The following is a 20,191-nucleotide window of genomic DNA, read 5'->3' as shown; positions in this document are numbered from 1 at the left end:
TTACTTATAATGTCTTAAGAGCAAAACACGTAACCGTGACCATAGCAAATATAGGTAGAGATACAGGTGAAAATTTCAAACTTCTTTCAAAATCCCTCATCTCTCTTGACTTCATGGTAGTAGCTACTCACATTGCACTAGACTACTTACTGGTCAAAGAGGAAGGTTTATGCATGATAGGAAATATATCTTGTTGCTTCTATGTTAACTCAACCAGCCAGGTCAAGGAGAAGACACAATAGATACTAGACCAGTCCTACTGCAAAGTTGACAATGGGTCAGACAAAGTACATGAGCAGGGACTGCCGGAAGCTAAAAGTAGAGTATATAACCGACACCCCAACCCTGATCTGAGGCTGAACCTTTTTCAGCACAGCCTGCCTGTACCCAGGCGCATACAATAAAGCCATTTTGCTCTACATTGGCCTTGTGTTGTAGATGTGATCTCCCACTGGCTCAGACCTTTTAGGTTGCAGGTTTAATATCTGGCCCCAGTCAGGCTTGTGCAGGAGGCAGCCAATCGGTTTGTCTCTCTCATATCAATGTTTCTCTCTCTCTCTCCCCCCTCCCTCCTTTCCACTCCATCTAATAAATCAATGGAAAACTATACTCGTTTGAGGATTAACAACAACAACAATGCCATTGGTTGGCCCTTGCAACTGTTATTAAATTTGTGGTACAAAAACTGATCATTACCTGCCCTGGCCAGTTTGGCTCAGCGGTTAGAGCGTCGGCCTGCGGTCCTGAGAGACCCGGGTTCGGTTCCCGCTAAGGGCATGTACCTCGGTTGCAGTTTGTCCCCGGCCCTGGTCGGTTGTGCAGGTGGCAGCCACTCGATGTGTCCCTTTCACATCGATGTTTCTCTCTCTCTCTCTGTTCCTCTCTCTCCATCCCACTCTACCTGAATAAAAAATGTCCTCGGGTGAGGATTAAAAAAAAAAAACTAATCATTACCAGCAGATTGGACAGAGATCTGTTATCCTGGTTAATTGATGTCTGCTTTCAAGATAGGCCCTGATGCCCTGGCCAGTTTGGCTCAGTGGATAGAGCATCAGCCTGTGGTCCAGAGAGACCCCCGTTCGGTTTCTGCTAAGGTCACGTACATTGGTTGGGTTGCAGTTTGTCCCTGGCTCTGGTTGGGTCGTGCGTCAGGCAGCCACTTGATGTGTCCCCTTCATGTCAATGTTTCTCTCTCTCTCTCTTCCTCTCTCTCCCTCCCACTCTATCTGAACAACAACAACAAAAATGGAAAAATGTCCTCAGGTGAGGATAAAAAATAAAATAAAATAATAAGAAAATGATAGGCCCTGATTATCATCCAGGGTTCATATCAGCCCAAAGATTTTCCTTCCTTGAAAAAAGTTTTTAGCCCAGCCGGTGTGGCTCGGTGGTTGAGCATCGACCCATGCACCAAGAGGTCGCCAGTTCAATTCCTGGTTAGGGCACATGCCCAGGTTGTGGGCCCGATCCCCAGTGGGGAACATGCAGGATGCTGCCAGTCATTGTTCTCTCTCATCGATGTTTCTATCTCCCTCTCCTCCCTTCCTCTCTCTCTAAAAAAAAATAAATCAATAAAAAATAAATTAAAAAAAAGTTTTTAAATAATTCAATTCAAGAAGGAAGAAAATTGGACTTTTGATTTGAGTTAAAAACTTGACAAATGGAATGGGAGATTTCAGAATGCCTTCTTCTGTACCCAAAACTTCATTTTATGCTTTCCAGGTTCCTGAAAAGTAATTCTACATGCTATGGTTCAGAAAACGGTAAAACTACATACTTTGTCTAAGGCCATGGAACTCTTCACCTAAGAATTTCATGAAATTGTACAGATGATAGTCAAAATATTGTCATTAGATGTAATATTGACTTCTGAAAGAAACCATGTACTAAGGAAAATAATGTTATACTTAACATTTATTCAGATTTTTCTGGGATCTTTTATATTAATTTTAAAAACCTGGAAAACAAATAAAGATACCATGAAACTAAATATTTTGGCTAATATCCAAATATCTGTTTCTGTGGGATCTTCATAGTTGAAATGGAATCTATTTTCTTAGTTTAATTCAGACACTTGTACTCCAATTAGATTAGCATTTGTTTTTGTTGTGATGCTCAGTGCAAAACTCCAGAACCTTAAGTGCTTCTGAGTAGTCACTATTCCTCCTGTTGATCTTCTACTAAAAAAGAAAAAATGTTGACACTTTTAGAGGTTGGAATGAGCACCATCAGAAACTGCCCTCAACTACAACATTTCACAGATGGTGCATATTCAGATTGGTGATGTCCCCTAATGATAATGGTCCTCCAGATTAGCTTGCAGAATAATAAAAGGGAAGACTGGGAATTTAAACTAACATTGTTCTTAAGTTCCCGTACTATACAATAACAAAGCAAAAATATTAGATATCAGTTGGAAAATATAATACGAATTAACTAAGCAACTTATTTATCAAAACTGCTGGCTCATCAAGACTCACTTTAAAATTCTTTTTTCACTGAGCTTAAAACTATTATATCATAAACTGTGCTCATTTCCAACCACTGCCCCACCTTGTAAAACCTATCTTAAAATTTCACCCAACTCAGGCCTAAATTTCTGTAAATGCCTTTCTTTAATTTCCTTATTTTGAAGCACACTTTAGACTCTATCATGATGATGTTTTCCCTTAAAGAAAGTAAAATAAAGTTAGCACTTTTAAAAATTAAATGTATTGATAGGATTCTAAAATAGCAGAAGAGTGAATGGAAGCTACACAGACCATCTCCCACGACCAAAGTCGAATAACTAAAATAAAGACAAATCATTGGGAAAAACTAACAGAAAAGCAGCTGGAAAGAAGCCATATTAGCAGAAACGAAAAGAGGACACCAAATTGAGACTGATAGAAATTGTAGGGGTGCAGCCCTGGCCGGTTTGGCTCAGCGGTTAGAGCGTCGGCCTGCGGTCCTGAGAGACCCGGGTTCGGTTCCCGCTAGGGGCGCGTACCTTGGTTGCAGTTTGTCCCCGGCCCTGGTTGGTCGTGCGGGTGGCAGCCACTCGATGTGTTCCTTTCACATCGATGTTTCTCTCTCTTTCTCTGTTCCTCTCTCTCCCTCCCACTCTACCTGAACAAAAAATGGAAAAATGTCCTCGGGTGAGGATAAAAAAAAAAAAAAAAGAAATTGTAGGGGTGCAAAAGGTTGGGCTGGGAGCCCACAGACATCAGCTATTTAATCTGTGAGTAGTTCCCTCTGGGTTAAAATCCCAAGCCAGCTCCACAGCGCAGAGGGCCGGGAAAGAACACTAAATTAGCTATAGCCACGCACCTTGGGCTCCAGCAGAGGGAAGACAGACTGGACTGGTACTCTGTGGAGAGACTCAGGAATTTGGAGAGCTGGGAGGGCACTGGGAGTTTTCTGCTGAATCACTCCCTCATAGGACAGTAGCCATGTTACTCAAAGAGCCCTTTCCCAGAGCCTCAGGGAGAAGCAACAGCCCCTCTCTCAGGAATTTAACACCACCAGGCCAGGCCAAAGAAATGCAAACTGAGGCTGATTAACAGTTAGAGACAGCCAGCAAGCATCTGCCCCACCCACTGGAAATCCTCTTACCCTGAACACCTCAGGGATTTTTTTCATTCAGCTGAGGGCTAAAATCCAAGGCTCATCAAGTAACTTAGCTAGAAGGCAAAGGCAAGAGGAAAACCGAACCTTCGATTGGCCTGAAAATCTACCCATGATAATAATACTTGACAGTAGTATTTAATGGGTCCTCCCACACTCATCCAAACCCAGTAGAGGGAAGCACCATCAGTGAAACACCAACACCCACAGGGAAAATTTGGCAGGGTCCAAAACCCACTGAGACAGCCAAAATAGTGAAACAAAGAAACAAATCCCAAATGAAAGAACAAGAGAATTTTACAGAACAAGAGATAAATGAAATGCAATTAAGCAAGTTATCAGAGGTAGAGTTCAGAGTAATGATAATGAGGAAGCTCAAAAGCATAAGTAAAGATATAGAAACATTAAAAATCAAACAATTGGCCCTGACCTGTTTGATTCAATGGTTAGAGCGTCAGACTACGGACCAAAGGTTTGATTCCTACTAAGGGAACGTACCTCTGTTGTGGTTCATTCCCAGCACTGGTTGGGGTTGTGTGAGTGGCAACCAGTCCATGAGTCTCTCTCACATTGATTTTTTTTTTATCTCTCTCTCTCCCTCCAGCTCTATCTGAAGATAAATGCAAAAATGTCCTCAGATGAGGGTTAAAAAAGAAAAAAAAAAAAAAAGCATGGCTCAGCCCTGGCTGGTTTAGCTCAGTGGTAGAGCATTGGCCCTTGGATCAATGAGTGGCAGGTTGGATTCTGGCCAAAGGCATGTACCTCAGTGGCAGTTTGTCCCCAGCCCTGGTCAGGTCATGCAGGAGGCAATCAGTTGATGTGTCCCTCTCACATCAATGTTTCTCTCTCTCTCTCTCTCTCTCTCTCTCTCTCTCTCTCTCTCTCTTTCTCTCCCTCCCACTCTGTCTGAGATAAATAGAAAAATATTCTCGGGTGAGGATTAAAAAGAAAAAAGAAAAAGGAAGCATGACTCATATATATGTTATTTATAAGAGACCCACCTCACAACAAAAGACTCACAAAGGTTGAAAGTGAGGGATGGGGGAAAAAAATCTTCCCAGCAAAAGGAAAGGAAAAAAGAGCTGGGATAGCAATGTTATATCCAAAAAAATAGACTTCAAAATGAAGGCCATGCCTTGGCTGGTTTGGTTCAGCGGTTAGAGCGTAGGCCTGCGGTCCTGAGAGACCCGGGTTCAGTTCCCGCTAAGGGCACGTACCTCGGTTGCAGTTTGTCCCCGGCCCTGGTCGGTTGTGCGGGTGGCAGCCACTCGATGTGTTCCTTTCACGTCAATGTTTCTCTCTCTCTCTGTTCCTCTCTCTCCCTCCCACTCTACCTGAACAAAAAATTGAAAAATGTCCTCCGGTGAGGATAAAAAAAAAAAATGAAGGCCATAACTAGAGACAAACAAGGCCACTACATAATATTGAAAGAATCTATCTAACAGGAAGATATAACCTTGCTAAACATATATGCACCCAATATAGGAGCACCAAAATACATTTAAAAACTTCTGGAGGACTACAAAGGAGAAATTGACAGCAATACAATCATAGCAGGGGATTTCAACACCCCACTGACATCACTGGATAGATCCTCTAGACAAAAAAATTAGCATGAAAACAGAGACTGTAAATGATGCACTAGATCAAATAGATTTAATAGATATCTACAGAGAATTTCACCCCTAAACTACAGAATTCACATTCTTTTTAAGTGCACATGAAACATTCTCAAAGATAGACCACGTATTAGGAGAAAAACTAAGTCTCTACAAGTCCAAGAGGACTGAAATCATATCAAGCATCTTCTCAGATCACTGTGGCATGAAACTAGAAATCAATTAAATAAAAATATTCAAAAACATTCAAACACATGGAGTCTAAATAGCATGTTACTAAACAATAAACCAGTTACCAAGGAGCTCAAGGAAGAAATTAAAAACTTTCTGGAAATCAATAAAAATGAACACACAACAACACAAAATTTATGGGACCCAGTGAAAGCAGTCCTGAGAGGGAAGTTCATAGCATTACAAGCCTACCTCAAGAAACAAGAAAAATTTGTAATTGACTACCTAACCTCACGACTTAAAGAACTGGAAAGGAAACCAAAAGAAAGACCCAGAGCACATCAAACAAAAGAAATAGTAAAGGTCAGAGCAGAAAAAACAACATAGAGACTAAATAAAAATCAATTCAAAAGATCAATAAAACAAAGAGCTGGTTCTTTGAAAAGATAAAGAAGAGTGATAGATCCCTAGCCAAACTTACCACAAAACAAAGAGAAAGGACTCAAATAAACAAAATCAGAAACAAAAGAAGAGAAATAACAACTGACACCACAGAAATACAAAGGAATGTTACAAAAACTATGAACAATTATATGTCAACAAATTGGACAATCTAGGCAAAATGGACAAATTTCTAGAATCCCGGTCTCCCTACACTGAACTGGGAAGAAATAGAAAACTGGAACAGACCAATAAAAACTATGAAAATTAAAGATATAATCAAGAAACTCCCAGCAAACAAAAGCCCAGGCCTGGACAGTTTCACGGGGAAATTATACCGAACATTCAAAGAACTAACATCCATTCTCTTCAAACTATTCCAAAAAATTCAAGAAGAAAGATTTCCAGACTCATTTTATAAGGCCAGCATAATTCTACTTCCCAAACGAGATAAAGACACTACAAAGAAAGAAAACTACAGGCCAATATCCCTAATGAACATAGATGCCAAAATCCTTAACAAAATATTAGCAAATTGGATCCAGCAATACATTAAGAAAATTATTCACCATGACCAAGAGGGATTCACCCCAGGGGTGCAAGGCTGGTACAATATTTGCAAATCAGTAAATGTGATATACCACATAAACAAAATAAAAGATAAAAACCATATGGTCATATGAATAGATGCCAAAAAAGCATTTGACAAAATCCAGTACCCATTTCTTATAGAAATGCTCAGCAATGTGGGAATAGAGGGAACATATCTCAACATAATAAAGGCCATATATGAAAAACCTACAGCCAATATCATACTCAATGGGAAAAAACTAAAAACATTTCCCTTAAGAACAAGAACAAGACAGTTCACCACTCTTATTTAACATAGTACTGAAAGTCTTAGCCACAGCAATTAGACATGAAGACAAAATAAAAGGGATTCAAATTGGAAAGGAGGAAGTGAAACTGTCATTTTTTGCAGATGACATGATATTGTACATAGAAAACCCTAAAGACTCCATAAAAAAACTTCTAGATTTAATAAACAAATTTGTCAAAGTAGCAGGATACAAAATTAACATCAAGTAATCAACAGCATTCTTTTTTCTTTTTAATTTTTTATTCCTTTATTGATTTTAGAGAGAGGAAGGAAAAGGGAGACAGAAATAGAAACACTGATGAGAGAGAACATCAATTGGCCACCTCCTGCACGCCCCCCACTGGGAATTGGGCCCACAACCTGGACATGTGCCCTGACTGGGAATCAAACTGGTGACCTTGCCCTGGTCGGTTTGGCTCAGCGGTTGGAGCATTGGCCTGCAGTCTGGAGAGACCTGGGTTCGGTTCCCGCTAAGGGCACGTACCTCAGTTGTGGTTTGTCCCCAGCCCTGGTTGGGACGTGTGGGTGGCAACCATTTGATGTGTTCCTTTCATGTCGATGTTTCTCTCTCTCTCTCTCCCTCCCATTCTATCTGAACAAAATGTCAAAAAAATAAAAATAAAAATAAAAATAAACTGGTGCATGGGTCGACACTCAACCACTGAACCATACCTGTTGGGCTCGACAGCATCCTTATACACCAACGATGAACTAAAAAAAAAATTCCCATTTTCCATTGCAGCAAAGAAATTAAGATACCTCGGAATAAACTTAACCAAAGAAGTAAAGGACCTATTTGCAGAAAACTACAGGACATTGACAAAAGAAATAGAGGAAGATATAAAAAAGGTGGAAGCACATACCTTGTTCATGAATTGGAATAATTAACATCATTAAAATGTGCATGTTACCCAAAGCAATCTATAGATTCAATGCAATCCCCATTAAAATACCAATGACATATTTCACAGACTTAGAACAAATACTCCAAAAGTTTATATGGAACCAAAAAAGACCCAGAATAGCCACAGCAACCTTGAAAAAGAACAAAATAGTAGGGATCACAATACTGGATATCAGGTTACACTACAAAGTTGTTGTAATCAAAACAGCCTGGTACTGGCACAAGAACAGGCATATAGATCAATGGAACAGAACAGAGTTGCCAGAAATTGACCCAACACAGTATGTTCAATTAATATTTGACAAAGGTAGCAAGAGCATACAATGAAGTAAAGACAGCCTCTTTAATAAATGGTGTTGGGAAAATTGGACAGCTACATGCAAAAAAATGAGACTAGACCACGAACCTACACCGTACACAAGAATAAACTCAAAATGGATAAAAGACTTAAACGTGACTCATGAATTTATACAAATCTAGAAGAAAATGTAGGCAACAAAATTTCAGACATCACATGCAGCAGAATTTTCACTGATACAATGCCTAAAGTAAGAGAAACAAAGGGAAAAATTAATACATGGGACTACATCAAACTGAAAAGCTTCCATACAGCAAAAGAATCAACTATCAAAATGGAAAGGGAACCCACTGTATGAGAGTATAATTGCCAATGATACATCAGATAAGGGGTTAATCTCCAAAATATATAGAGTACTCATACAACTCAACCAAAGAAAAACAACCCAATTAAAAAATGGACAGAGGACCTAATAGACACCTCTCCAATCAGAACATACAAATGGCCAAAAGACATATGAAGAAATGCTCAACGTCACTAATCATCAGAGAGATGCAAATTAAACAACAATGAGGTATCACCTCACACCTACCAGACTGGCTGCCATCAAACAACAAGTGCTGGCGAGGGTGTGGAGAAAAGGGGACTCTAGTACACTGCTGGTGGGAATGCAGACTGGTGCAGCCACTATGGAAAACAATATGGTGTTTTCTCAAAAAATTAAAAATTGAACTGCCATTTGACCAATGATCCCACATCTAGGAATATACCCTAAGAAGCCTGAAACACCAATCAGAAAGAATATATGTACCCCCATGTTCATAGCAGAACTATTTACAATTGCTAAGATCTGGAAACAACCCAAGTGTCCATCAATAGACGAATGAATAAAAAATCTGTGGTACATTTACACAATGGAACATTATGCAACTGTAAGAAAGAATGATTTCTTATTCTTTTTTTTTTTTTTTAACCCTCATCTGAGGACATTTTTCCATTTTCTACTCAGATAGAGCGGGAAGGAGAGAGAGGAAGAGAGAGAAACATCGATGTGAAAGGGACACATCGAGTGGCCGCCACCCACATGACCCAACCAGGGCCGGGGACAAACTGCAGCCAAGGTACATGCCCTTAGCGGGAACCGAACCCGGGTCTCTGTGGACCGCAGGCTGACACTCTAACTGCTGAGCCAAACCGTCCAGGGCAATTTCTTATTCTTTGAGACAACATGGAGGGGCCTGGAGAGCATTATGCGAAGCAAAATAATCCAATCAGAGAAAGACCAATACTACATGATCTCACTTTTTTGTAGAATATAATGAACAAAATAAGCTGATGAACAAAATAACCCCAGAGACATAGAAAGGAATATGGTTCAGACTGAGATAGTTCAGAGGAAGAGGGCAGGGGGGATGGATGAGATAAACCAAAGAACTTATATGCATATATGCATAACCAATGGACATAGAGAACAATCCTGTGGGCAGCGGGGAGGGAGGTATGTGATGGGAGGAGGGTGTCTGGGAGGAAAAGGAGAAACATGTATAACAAAAATAAATTGCTTAATGCCCTGGCTGTTTTGGCTCAGCGATTAGAGTGTCAGCCTGTGGACCAGAGAGTCCCAGGTTCAGTTCCCGCTAAGGGCACGTACCTTGGTCGCAGTTTGTACTGGCCCTGGTTGGGGTCGTGTGGGTGGCAACCACTCGATGTGTCTCTCTCATATTGGTGTTTCTCTCTTTCTCTTCCTACCTCTCTCCCTCCCACTCTATCTGATGATAAATGTAAGAATGTTCTCAGGTGAGGATAAAAAAATAAATAAATAACTTAATAAAAAAATTAAAATTAAATTTATTGGGGTAACATTGGTTAATACCATTATATAGGTTTCAAGTGCACATTTCTATGATACATAATTTGTATGTTGCATTTTGTGCCCACCACCCAAAGTCAAATCATCTTTTGTCACCATATATTTGACCCCCTTTATTCTTGACCAAGTTCCATACCCCCTTCCCTCTGTTAACCATCATACTGTTTCTTGTGTCTGAGTTTTTGTTTGTTCGCTTATCTTGTTCATTTTTTGCTTTCAGTTTGATATCCCACGTATGAGTGAAATCATATGGTTTTTAATTTTTTCTGACTTATTTTGCTTAGCATGATATTCTCAGGGTCCATCCACGTTGTCACAAATGGCAATATTTCGTCTTTTCATATAGCTGAGTAGTATAAACTTAGCTTTTTTGATCAACAGTATTTTTTGGATGCATGTGCTGTGTATGTGTATTAGAGTATGTCGACAGTTAGTACAGGCAATAAACAAGTAAAAAATAATAATAAAGCATGCCAGATGGGAATAAGTGCTATGAAAAAAAAAAATGGACATTAAAGTGCAAAGGAGAGTACATGTGAGTGGTGGGGGGTAAGTGGGTTGTTCCAATTTTACATTAGGGAATCTGCTAAGGCCTCCATGAGTGGATGACAGTTGAGCAAAGACCTGTAAGTGGTGAGGGAGAAAGCATTCAGCTACTTAGAGAAAGAGCATTCCAGAAGGAGGGACTAGAAATTGCAAAGGCAGGACCATGCCTGGCATGCTGAAGAAGTAACAAGGAGGCTATTGTGGCTAGAGAAGACAGTGAAATGGCAGAAAGATAGGATATGAAGAAAAAAAGGTGAGGGGGGAAACAGGTTGTAAAGTGCCCTTTTTCTAAGTGTGGTGGGAAACCATGCAAGTGAACTTTAGAATCAATTTTTCTTCTTATTTTTTTAATCCTCACCTGAGGACACTTTTTTCATTTATCTCCAGATAGAGTGGGGGGGGGGGGGTAGGGAGAGGGATAGAGAGGGAGAGAGAAAGAACCATCATTGTGAGAGGGACACATCAACTGGCCTCTTCCTGCATGACCCCATCCAGGGCCGGGGACTAACCGCAAACAAGGTACGTGCCCTTGACCAGAATCGAACCCACAACTCACTGGTCCGCGGGCCAGCGCTCTAACCACTGGGCAAACCTCGCCAGGGCTAGAATCGATTTTTCAAGAAATTACATAAAATGTTTAGGTTACTTAAGGGATAATTGACATTTTTATGATATTGAGTCTCCCATCTAATATGTTATACCTCTCCATTTATTCTAGACTTTCTTTCAAATCTTTCAATAAACCTTAATAGTTTTTGTCCCATGAATCTTACAGATTCTGAAGTTTATTACTGTTTTAAAGATTTGTTTTTGTTTGGCTTGAATTTTTGCTATTGTAAATGAGATTTCCCCGTATTACTTTCTCTAACTAGACCAGATCTCAGTTACTACTATTGCTCTAAATTCAACCACTATCCTGACTTCTATCAAGATAGGTTAGTTTTGTCTGTTTTTCACATTTATGTAAATATAATCATAATTTCAGAAAAACTATTCATTTTTAATATATTGCCTCTAAATAATGACACTTTGTTCTGTCGATAGTTGAGTCTTGGTAGTTATAACTCACTTCTGTTACCTAGCTTACTGCTTTGGATAGAATTCTTAGAACAATTTTGAGTAAAAGAGGTGATAACTTTGGTCTTATTCATGACAATAATGTGGAATAATTTGTACTCTCATTCCCTTTAAATATAAATATCACTAATTAGTTATTAGAAATTATGTTTATGTGAAGAAAGTATCTTTATCTTTCTATTTTTTTTAAAACAGAAGCCTATGCTTGCATCTGTAGTAAGCACTATGAGTGGTACATTAAACCAGCAAACCAGTGGGATGTAATCAAAATGCACCTTTATGTTGTTTCCACGGTCCCTTTAAAATGCATTCATGGTGAGGTCTTATCCATCTCCATAAATGAAATTCAAGTTTGATTTTTCTTACCATTCTTAGGAAATTGGAAGCCCAGACATCATTGCAGGAGGCAAATTCAATTCAGTAATTAGAATATCTTATCCAATACATAAATTAATATACAGGTATTTCCCACTTTTTGAAAGTTCACATTATACTACTTTGCTTTTACAAAAGACCTACAATAGTATCTTTTTTGCTAACTGAAAGAAATACAAAGAAAATTTTGCTTTTATGAAAAAAGGCAAAAGCAAAAATGGTGTTCAGCTTGTTTTTTTTTTCTTTATTGATTTTAGAGAGGAAGGTGGTGAGAGAGAGAAACATTGATTGGCCACCTCCTGCATGCCCCCCACTGGGGATCGGGCCCACAACCTGGGCATGTGCCCTGACTGGGAATCCAACCAGCGACCTCGAGGTGCATGGGTCAATGCTCAACCACTGAGCCACACCAGCCAGGAAAGGTCAGCTTGTTTTGCAGAAAGCCATTATAGAGGCCCAGCAGCGAGAGTGGCTCCGCCATGCTCCTTTCCCTGGAACTACACTCAGCATCTCAGCATCAAGCTGCCAGAGGTTTAAACTGTGTCTGTGAACATTTGTGCTCTATCTTGATTTATTTGGGGCATCCTTAGCAAGATGTGACCTAAGGTATGAGAAATATATAAGAAGGAGTACACATCATATGGGTCAATAAAATTTTACAAAATGAGACTATGTAACTAGCACCCAGTTCAAGAAACAGAACATTGCCAGACTGCAGAACTCTCCTTTGTGCCACCTCTTAGTCACAATGTTTACTCTAAATTCAACCACCATGGTGAGCTCTATCAACAGGTTAGTTTTTTCTATATATTTTTATTTCCTTACTAATAAAATTGTAGAGAATGAACTGTTTTGTATCTGGTTCCTTTCATTCAGTTCATGTCACTGAGATATTCAATGAGTCATTCTTTCATTTATTACTAGGTAATATTTTCCACTGTGTGAATATACCACATTTATATATCCATTGTACCATTGCTATACATTTGGGAAGCTTTCAGTTGAGCTAATACAAATAATTCTGCTATAAATACCTTGTACATATCTTTGGCGTGCATATTGTGTGTGTGTGTGTATATATAATTTTTTTTTTTTTTTTTTGGTGACAGTAGAGCATTTATTTTGTTTTTGTTTTTTATCCTCACCCAAGGACATTTTTGCATTTATCTTCAGATAGAGCAGGAAGGAGAGAGGAAGGAAGAGAGAGAGAGAGAAACATCGACGTGAGAGAGACACATCAAGCAGCTGCCACCCACATGACCCTAACCGGGGCCGGGGACAAACTGCAACCGAGGTACATGCCCCTAGTGGGAACCAAACATGGGATTCTCTAGTCCACGGGTGGACGCTCTAACTGCTGAGCCAAACTGGCCAGGGCTATTTATTTAGTTTTTAATCCTCACCTGAAGATATTTTTCCATTTGTCTTCCCATAGAGTGGGAGAGAGAGAGAGAGAAAAACATTGATGTGAGAGAGACACATCAACTGGTTGCCTCCCATATGACCCTGGCCAGGGCCGGGACTGAGCCGCAATTGAAGTGTGTACCCTTGGCTGGAATCGAACCCGAGACTCTTTGGTCTGTGGGCCGACACTCAAACTACTGAGCCAAACCAGCCAGGGCTATAGTGTATATTTTTGTTGGGTATAAGCCTAGGATTGGAATTGATAGGTCAAAGTGTCCATTAGGTGTTTAAAACTGTCTTTTTCTGTGTTAAAGTCTTTCGCAGATTCTTCTGAGGCTCACTGCTGGTATCCTCCACCTACAACTGCTATGATGCGGGCAACAGAATTGCTGTTTGCTGCTCTACTCTCTGCTCCTAGTTTGCCAGTGGAACTCCATGTGGTCTCTCTTTTAGAGTCTCATTGCCCTTTGGGTGAGTCTTCTTCCTCAGGAGTCAATAAGGCTTCAGTCTGCCCCACCCTCTCTGTCCCCTGCCACTGAGGATGTATGTCCAGTTCTCTTGGGAGTCAGGAAGAACTTTCTACCTCTGTTGCTTGGTGTATTTTGGGCACAAAATATACCATAAATGTTCTTTAAAGATATCTTCAGAATTGCCCTTGAATTCTCCCAAATCTGACCTTTTTCTTTTTTTTAAATAATTTTTTTTCTTTATTGATATTAGAGAGAGAGAGAAGAAGGGAGAGGGAGAGATAGAAACACCAATGAGAGAGAACGTCAATTGGTTGCCTCCTGTATGCCCCCCACTGGAGATCAGGCCCACAACCTGGGTATATGCCCAGACTCGGATTTAAACCAGCAACCTCTTGGTGCATGCAATGCTCAACCACTGAGCCACACTGGCCCTGGCTAGCAAATCTGACATTTTGAAATGTTCTTAGAGTGGAAATGGTGTCCAAGGTGAGTTATTGTTTCTTTGAATATCTTCAGATTATTCTGTCTCCTGACTCACTTTGAAACTGATCCATCATTACTCAGTACCTCAGTTAAAACTTCAAGTTTAATATCCTACTACATAATCATTTCTTTCTGCTTTACCCTACTAAAATGACAAGTTACATCAATATTTTCTAACTTTGAGTCATTTTGCAACCCTAAAACTACTTGATCATCACATTTAAATTTATATTTAATGTATTTGTAATAACTATTGGATTTGAGTTGCCATTTTTTTAAGTTTGCACTTACATTTATAAATGAGCGTGGGCTATAGTTTTTTCATGTTTTTTTTTTTATATGTTTTACTGTTAGCATTATATTGGAGTTATAAAATGAATTAGGGATCTTTTCATATACATCTTTAAACATTATGAAGATGCCCTGGCCAGTTTGGCTCAGCGGTTAGAGCGTTGGCCCACAGACCAGAGAGACCCGGGTTCAGTTCCCGCTAAAGACACGTACCTCAGTTGCAGTTGCAGTTTGTCTCCAGCATTGGGGTTGTGTGGGTGGCGACCACTCACATAGATGGTCTCTTTCTCTTCCTCCCTCTCTCTCTTCCGCTCTATCTCAAGATAAATGCAAAAATGTCCTTGGGTGAGGATAAAAAAATAAAGTAAAATAAAATAAACATTATAAAGATAGCCTGGCCAGTGTGGCTCAGTGGCTGAACATCGACCCATGCACCAAGAGGTCGCCAGTTCGAATCCCAGTTAGGGCATGTGACCAGATTGTGGGCCCAACATCCAGTGGAGGGCATGCAAGAGGCAGCCAATTGATGTTCTCTCTCATTGATGTTTTTATATATCTCTCTCTCTCTCCCTTCCTTTTTCTAAAATCAATAAAAAAGACAAAAAAAACACTATAAGGATAATCTTCTCTTAAAAGTTAATAAAACTCAACTTTTAATCTGTGCTTGGCTTTTTGGTGGGGAGGAAGAGTTTTTGTTTGTTTGTTTGCTGTTGCTTTTTGTTAATCCTCACCTGAGGATATTTTTCCATTGCTTTTTAGATAATGTGGAAGGGAGGGAGGGAGGGAGAGAGAGAAAGAAAGAAACATCAATGTGAGAGAGACACACCAATTGGTTGCCTCCTGTACAACCCTGACCAGGCCTGAGGATGGAATCTGCAATCCAGGTATGTGCCCTTAACTGAGAATTGAACCCACAATGCTCTGGTCCACAAGCCAACACTCTAACCACTGAACAACCCGGCCAGGGCAGGGAGGAAGAGATTAAGTTGAAACAACCGTAAGTGCATCTAGAAATAATTGTGGAAGAATAATGGGGACCATGTTGGAATTTGAAAAATCACATGCAACGGTAAGAAAAAGAGAAATAAAGTTACTACTGTTATTGGGATCTTTTTTCCTTTAATCATAGAGTACATACTTGCATTGAGAACTCCATAAAGCAGCCCTGACATGTGCCCTTGTCTGGAATCGAACTGGCAACCTTTGGGTGCACGAGACACTGAACCACACCAGCCAGGGCTCTCTTCTATTTTTATATTGTTAAAAATTATTAATTATATTTTCCTTTACAAATATATTTATATAGCTTTTTCTAATACTGTTTATTTAATATTGCTTAAATCCTGTGTACTAAAACAACTAATTCTATTGTTCATAGCTAACTTTTAGCATAAACACTAGGGCAATATTATGTACAACTAAAAATCTTTTTTTTTTCCTTTATTGATTTTATAGAGAGAAAAAGTGAGAGGGAGAGAGAGAGATAGAAACAATGATGAGAGAGAACATCGATTGGCTGCCTCCTGCACGCCCCCCGCTGGGGATCAGGCCCACAACGTGGGCATGTGTCCTGACTGAGAATCGAACCAGCGACATCTTGGTACGTGGGTTGACACTCAACCACTGAGCCACACCAGCCGGACTAGAACTGGAAATCTTATGCAAAGTTCCTTAATTGGAAAAGGTAAATAAAGATCCTATAGAGAGGCAGAATTCAATTCCCGCCTCTGAATTTTGAGAGCTGTTTATTTGTTGTATTTTGGTATATTTTTACTTCTTCCCTTCTTAAAAATTGTTAAAATTGATTTGAGAGAGAGGAGAAAGAGAGAGAGAGAGAGAGAGATTGAGATCAATTTTTGTTCCTCTTATTTATACATTTATTGGTTGGTTCTTGTATGTGCCCTGACTGGGATTGAACCTGAAAACTTGACATGTTGGTATGATGCTATAACCAACTGAGCTACTGGCTAGGGCCTGCTTCTTCTCTTGTTTTATAGATATTTTTGTACTTTGAGCCCCCATGGAGGGTAGGATAATATCTTGGATGTTCAATAAACATCTGTGGTTGAATATATTGATCAGTTAAAAGATGAATGGGAGAACTACATCACCCAAAGATAAGTTAGTACCTAAAGTAATGGTTCATAAACATGCTTAGGCAAGAGAGAAGCTGGATATATAGATAATGGACAAGAATTATACCCAGAATAGAGAAATAGGATAAGAATGCCAACAGAAATATAAAAACCAAGAGAGAGAAAAAATACAGTAAAAGTTAAAAGACAAAACTACCTGGTCAGGGAGTTAGTTACAGCCTTAATCCAAAGAAGGGATTCCTTTTTCTCTCTAGGAGATAGGTACCTGGGCAGATGAAAAGTAGCTTGCACAGTGAGATCAACGAGGACAATACGTGCTTTAAGAACCAAATTATTGGCGAGGACAAAAGGGACAGAAGAATTGAATTAAAACGTAGTCCCTCCAGGCAATACATTCATTTTCCTACTCTAGTAATTAGAGATTCAACTTTCCTTTGTATTGTTTACTTAGTGTGGTGGTTTATTCTGTGTCAGTTTGATTAAGTGGGATTACATTTTCCCAAATCCCATTCCCTGGAGGGTTCCGAATTAGAGTTGGCAGAAGATTGGGAAAGTGGAAGAAAAGCAGCAACGGTTGCTCTGAAGTTCACTGTGGTCAGATGCAGGAAGAGTCAGAGGTAGAGGAGCAGAAGGGTCCATCTTGTCCTCATTCTCCTCCAATACACATCCAGCTTTTCTTCCCAGCTCCTGAGCCTATTGACCAACAGCAGCCCCAGCCCAACCCCAGATGATTGACAGATGACTCACAGAGGTGGTAGCTGAATGGAGCACAACTTCCCTAGACCTCCCCAGAAGCCTTCCCTGTACAGACCTCTGTTGGCAGCTGGACATGCTCGGTTTCTCAGATCGACTCCTTAGTCACTACCCCTCTAATCTTCCAGTATACCTCTTAGGTCTTCACTCTACAGTTCCTGCTACAATTGCATAAGGTCTACTGTCAATAAAAGAAAAGAGAAAAAAGAAATGTTTCTCTCATAACTCGTGGTTCTGCTTCCCTGACCGGAAAAGTTATTATTTTTTAATTGATTTTACATGTGTTTATTGATTTTAGAGAGACAGGAAAGGAGAGAAACATAGATGTGAGAGAAAAACATCAATTGGTTGCTTCCCATACATGCCCCAAAGGGTTCTTAGACATAGCAACAAACTATCTATAAAAGAAAAATATTAATAAATTGAATTTCATCACAATTAACAACTTTTAGTTTGTGAAACATCCTGTAAAGAAGGTAAAGAGAGAAAATATCTGCAAATTACATCTGACAAAGGATTCTCAAAACTCAACAGTGAAAAAGAATAAATACTCAAAACTCAACAGAAAAAAGCAATCCAATTAGAAAATGGGCAACTGGGCCTGGCCAGTTTGGCTCAGCAGTTGAGCGTCAGCCTGCAGACCAGAGAGTCCCGGGTTTGGTTCCTGCTAAAGGCACGTACCTCAGTTGCAGTTTGTACCCGGCCCGGTTGGGGTACTGTGAGTGGCAGCCACTTGACACGTCTCTCTCACATCAGTGTCTCTCTCTTCCTTCCTCTCTCCCTCCTGCTCTGTCTGAAGATAAATGCAAAAAAAAATGTCCTTGGCCCGACCCGTGTTGCTCAGTGGTTAAGCATCGACCCATGCTTTGAGAGGTCACCAGTTTGGTTCCCGGTCAGAGACATGCCCAGGTTTTGAGCCTGAGCCCCAGTGGGGGCCATGCAGGAGGCAGCCAGTGGATGTTCTCTCTCATCGATGTTTCTATATCTCTCTCCCTTTCTTTCTCATTAAAAATCAATAAAGAAAAAAAAATTTTTTTAATGTCCTCGGGTGAGGATAAATAAATAATAATAATAAAAGAAAATGGGCAAACGACATGAAGTAATATTTCTCTTTAAGATGATACACAGATAGCAAATAAGTCCATGAAAAGATGTTTAATATCACACCCATTAGAACAATAAAAAGAAAATATAGTGACCCATCCATAGCCATTGTCCCCACCAGGCCATCTGTCCCTGATCACCACCTCCAGCATGAGCTCCATGCAATTTAACAATGGGCCCTCCTATGGGCTTTTGGCCAAGGTCAGGAACTGGCGTCTGTACAAATATGACCCTTAGAAGGAGGTCGAACTCCAAAGCTGGACTGAGGGACTCAGGGGCCTATCGGTTCTAACTTCCAGAAGGACAGAATTATCTTTTGCACATTCATGAATAAGCTGCAGTTGGTTGGTCCTCGGGATCAGCTGCTCCATGCAAAACTGGCACCAGCTGGAAAACCTCTCCAACTTCATCAAGGCCATGGTCAGCTATGGCACGAACTCTGTGAACCTGTTCCAGGTCAACGATTTGTTTGATAGTGGAAACATGGCATGGATGCAGGTATCTTTCTGGCCCTGGCAGGGAAGGCTAAGCAAAGGGGCTGCAGAGCGGTGTGGACATTGGCATCATGTATTCAGAGAAGCAAAAGTGGAACTTTCATAATGCCACCATGAATGCAGGCCAATGCGTCATCAAGCTCCAGATGGGCAACAAGTGTGCCAGCCTGTCAGGCATGATAGCATATGGCAAGGGAAAGCATCTGAATGACCCCAAGAACCATATTCTACCACCCATGGACCTCTAAATCATCAGCCTGCAAAGGGACACCACCAAGTGTGCCAGCCAGGTGGGCATGATGACTCCCAGGACCTGGCAAGCATCTATGACACCAAGCTGGGGACTGACAAGTGTGACAACTCCTCCATGTCTCTGCAGATGAGCTACATGGAGCCACCAACCAGAGCAGCCAGGTCTTTGGCCTGGGCTGGCAAAGCTATACGACCCCAAGTACTGCTCGCAAGGTCTGGTGGTCAGCAGGGCTCCAGGGTCTCTCTGTGACTGCCCAAGCCCAGAGAAGGCCTGGGATACCCCCATACTACCAAGAAGAGGGAGCATATTAAAGCTACCCTTGAGGGGTATCTCCCCACATCATTACCCCATCTGAAATTTCAGGTTTTTCTGTTTTCATCTTGCTTTTCTATGTGTTCAAGTGCTTCCAACTGAGGGTGTGTGAAGGCCAGATCCAGATGTGTGTAGGGTGGGGGTCCATGCCTGGGCACACCCAGGTAGCAAGTTCCCTGTAGGCTTCGGGCCCAGCTGTGGGGAGAAGAAGAAACCTGTACAGGCAGGAAAACTGGCCCCAAATGCCTTCCAGTTGCTTCTGCTCCCTTTCCCTTTTTCTCTGCTGATCAGTTTGTGGTTTCTGTGCCCACAGTTCCAAGCAGTTTTAATAAAACAAAAGTAAATTGGGGGGGGGAGGCTTTTGGGGGGGGATTATGGAGGGGGATGCTAGGAAGGCAGTCCCCTGGGAGAGAGCCAGGCCACAGTCTCCAGATATTTTAGTCATCATGAGAGAATGGATTTCCCCAGGACCCTCCCAGGAGCCCAGTAAAGAAACTGAGGCCCAGATAGGATAATGGAGTTCTGAGTTGTTGAGGTAAAGTCAGATTCTTCCCCCAACCAATCATACCTGTCTCCCCTCCCCCACCTAGTACTACACAAGAGACCTCCCCCAGGAGGCCCTCCCTGGGACCAGACCCATCCAGGAGCCCTAGGACCAACAGATAATGTCAAATACCAACTGTGGACCAAAGGCAATAAAGACTTCTTTTTAGGAAAAGAAAATATAGTGACAATTCCAACTGG

The 20,191-nt window shown here is 40.8% G+C and overlaps 1 pseudogene; it reads left to right on the top strand.

The window, feature by feature from the left end:
• Positions 1–18,538: 18,538 nt before the first annotated feature.
• On the top strand, positions 18,539–19,446 carry LOC118630239 (annotated as a pseudogene).
• The last annotated feature ends 745 nt before the right edge of the window (positions 19,447–20,191 follow it).

Source organism: Molossus molossus, unplaced genomic scaffold, assembly GCF_014108415.1.
Source record: "Molossus molossus isolate mMolMol1 unplaced genomic scaffold, mMolMol1.p scaffold_m16_p_14, whole genome shotgun sequence".
Taxonomy (NCBI): domain Eukaryota; kingdom Metazoa; phylum Chordata; class Mammalia; order Chiroptera; family Molossidae; genus Molossus; species Molossus molossus.
This window is presented reverse-complemented; position numbering and strand designations above follow the sequence as displayed.